Source organism: Mycetomoellerius zeteki, unplaced genomic scaffold, assembly GCF_001594055.1.
Source record: "Mycetomoellerius zeteki isolate Tzet28-1 unplaced genomic scaffold, Tzet1.0 scaffold320, whole genome shotgun sequence".
Taxonomy (NCBI): domain Eukaryota; kingdom Metazoa; phylum Arthropoda; class Insecta; order Hymenoptera; family Formicidae; genus Mycetomoellerius; species Mycetomoellerius zeteki.
The window spans coordinates 28,813-33,043 of NW_017257306.1; positions in this window are offsets into that span (position 1 = coordinate 28,813).

The window sequence follows — 4,231 nt, forward strand, 5'->3', positions numbered from 1 at the left end:
TTTCCAACAGCACCTTCGATTTTACGATCGGACTTTATTTATGCCTTATAGAGAGCAAAAACTGCAAATAGGTCCGATTTAGACCACTCTCCCCTATACGATATATAATCCCCTATAAGATTATTTAATATTGCTACTCTAGAATTAATAGGCAAATTACTCCAACTTTCTAACGCTTCGATAGTTGAGTCTTTGCAACTATTTATATCTTCTCTGCAATAAATTATTTAAACACAAATTTATATAACGTAAGTTTTTTAAATTTAAATACACTTACTTCCTCATTTTTCTTAAACTCGAGCGTATTATCACATGAATGTATGTATTTTTGAGTGTGTTATTTGCTATTTAACATTTTATTTGACTGTATATTTTGAGTTATGCAAATTTAAACAATAGCATGGTATTTTGCTAATATAGTCCTCTATGGATATTGATTACTCACGACCTCTTTTTCAAAGTTTTCATATCAAAATAATTATTTGATATGTTCAATTGTAGCTCTATTGTTAATTTATAGTTTATATTACGTGTACTATTTTTAGTACTGAGATTTTTAGTACTGAGCAGCTTATACCCTCTTACTCTCACCCTCACCATTTCACCCTCATCATCTCACCCCACTGCACTGCCAGAACAATGGTTTATATTAGGAGATGTTATGCAGAATGTCCAACGAAATGAATGCTCAATTAAGCGGAATTGTGCTATAAAAAAATCTAACGGAGCTTCTGTCTCATTATATATAATTTGAAGCGTTTTTCCATATTTGAGAAGCTTGTCATCTAGAAACTATAAGTAAATCAGGAGTAAGTCAATAAATGCGTTCGGCGGTGCAACTCGAAATAACCGTGGGAACCATAAGATCCATTAGAAACGTGTATAAGGAACGATGCCGTATTTTAGGAAATGAGATTTACGAAGATGCAAGGGAATGCCATTCATAAAGTGAAGAATACGAGGGATTCCGCTTATAAAACATCCACCATTGGACGTTCGGAAGCGTTTTCGTGCTGTCACATCGCGCAGTTACGTAGTTATTGATTTCAACTGCATCCGGATGCAACGACGCATCTAGCAATATTAGATGAGACACCGTTGCACGGCAACGGTTGGAAATGAATGTTTCAAGCGAATATTCGTCGGATCGAAGACCTCACGAGATTTGAGAATATATAACAATTTAAATAATACAATGCATATTATTGTAACTTAACTGATTTTTTCGATAAAAAAAGAATCTCTAAAAGAGCATTTGTGGAACTTTAGATTGTAATGGTGAACTGAGTGATGGAGAACAATGCGCGAGGACAGAAAGACAATAAAAGACACTCATATAATCGAACTTGAAAAGATACATGAAAAATTCTTATATAAATGCACTATAAGAATTACAAAAAAAATATTAAGAGTAAGAGCACAGAATGAAAAGCAGTGAATATACAATATCATTCTGTATACATTATTTTTAACAGTGTAATGCAAGTATTAAAATATGCACGGGTAGGAAGGAAAGGAAATCTACTTGCTAGAAAGCAAATATTTAACGGATTTATTTTTAAAAAGTCGGCAAATTGATTTAAATACATCCAGAGAAATGTTTCTTTGAATTGCTATCGTCAATATGCTATCGTTAGATAACTCAACTGTAGAAATACTCTTGTAATTTATATTTTATAAAAAATTATTTTTAAATTTTTACAGTTTTTACTATTGAGTTTTTTTTCAGTTTCGTGTACGTGTTTTGATAAAAGTTGTAAAACATGTAGAAATTAATCATTAGATCTCCAATGTATATACACAAAATAAAATGATTCACAAATTTGCAATCTGGCAGGATGTGTTGCGACCCATACAAGATCATCGCGATGAATTGTATCTACAAATAAAGTGATTTAATTTATCATTTAATTTCTTTGATGATATTTTTGACAGATATTTATATCATACGATTTATATAATACATTTTTAAACTTGTTAACAGTATTTATGACAAAACAAATTAATCATATAATTAACTTTTGTGAACTTGGCATCGACTTATAATAAATTAAATCTTAGTTTCATTTCAAACTCAGTATTATTTGTGCACGTAAAACGCTGGGTGCTGAACTGTCATTTTGTCTATACGAGCTCTATAAAACTTTTATATTAAGGAGATATTTACATCAGGTGACAGCTCTACGAGTTGAAAAAATGTAAGCTTATAACTTTTCTTTCGATTTTAGTATAAAGTCCATTGCAGCACTTTCCAATTTTGTGTCTACTTTAATTCTGTAAAAGGATTTTTGATTCCGTTTAATAAATTTGGAGATTTATATCGATCTTCAATGTCCCGACAATTTTGGTCACTTCAGCATTCCCTTAACTTAATTTATTAAAAATCGAGTGTCAACTTCATGAAGATATACAACTACGGAATAAGAAATATTATCGAGTCTCAAGAATTATTGTTATTAGATTATCAGTCGAATATGTGAAATAATTTGAACGAAAAAAGAGTTTGAAGGAAAAAAGGCGACATGAAAGATGTGAAGAAAAATCAGGAGAATTTACCATCTGTATTATAGTTATCCATTGTTTCATAGATGCGACAGCTTTTTGAACATTTGGTCCCCAAGTCGCTAAGAGGCTCATAAGTGCTAGAGGAGGAACCCAGGTAGAACACGGAGTCATAATTAAGTCATAATGGTATCACAGGACGTCATCATGATGTCATTTGATACCAAAAAATTGACTTATAAGTGACGAATGAGGTCATGATGATGTCTTCATGACTTTTGTGTTCTACTTGGGAATGGTGTGATATCTTAGAGTTATTCACGCCAAAAGAAAGTGAAACTCACATGATAGTACAAATGTAATGTGGTTACCTGATTATCTTTTTTCCTTAATACAAATATGCCTGTTTCAACATTTTTAACAAAAAGTAATATCATAAGCATCTAGTTATCCACAAAATTTAGGCATGGTTAATTTGTGACATATTATTTTATGAAATCTATATGAATAATATCATGTAAATAGCATTATTAACTACACTGATATAGGTATGTACACATTCGATATATTAACAATAACACTCTTACTGGACCGTACATTTGAAAATTCAACAATAAGAAATAGAAGTAATGGCCCCATAACGGTCAAAGCTAGATCTTTAATTCTTAAATAATTCAATTTGAATTACTATATACAGGGCCATGTAAAATGTTACAAGTTATTATCTCTGAAAGTGTGTGTCAAATGACCAATATGTTCAGACAAAAGTTTTATGACTTTGAGGAGAGCATAAGATGGTACCATTTGTTTGACCTTGGATAGCGTTGTCAAAGTGAGAGCAAGGCCACTTTGAATTTTTTAAATAGAACCCCTCATTTTTTATTATACAATATATTCTTGTTATTTTATGTTATTTTAATGAAAGATTTTTATTTTCAATGGTGCGTGTTTGAATTTTACACATAAAAAATGGGGTAAAAGTGATTGGTTAATATTCCATATCCCCCACCTTTTGCCGCCATTATGCGTAATGACTCACCTTATTTCTACCATGGTCCTGTGAAAGCCGAGGAAGCGTTTACAATTTCATATGATCAGCCCCGTGCTCCACTCTCCGTAGAGCTGCGTAGAGCTACTGATATCGCTATTTCGTCATAGCAATTATACATGTTTACGCATATTTACCATGTGTTTACGCATGTTTACCATGTGTTTATACACGTTTTGATGACAATATCGCAAAATCTCTTCTGACTCTGAATATCTATTATGGAACAAAATCGGAATTCCGATCGGAATTATTCAATTATTTCCTAGATTTCTAATGAGTGCATTCAGTACTACGACCGCTCAGGACCATCACACGCATGATGTAATAAGACAGGTGAACCAAGTAGAAGAATGCGCAGTAACCAATTTTGTCAGCCAATCAGAAATCTGTCCAAAGTGCAAAAAGCAATATGGCTGCCTCTATGATACGGGACGTGGGCCTGATTAGGTTAGCTCTTACGCCGTAGTCGACGTCGTGAATTAGTAAGTGGCTAAGAAATTAATTATTATTAATTAATAATAATATTCCTAAAGAAGTAATTTCTTGCCTTGTTCGCACAAGAACATATATACGACTAAGAAAACTAAATAAAGAAATTGTACCGAACAATATTGCTAAAAAAGGGAGGAAAAAACTATATCGTTTATTATGTAATAAAGAAAACATAGGTTGAAAAAT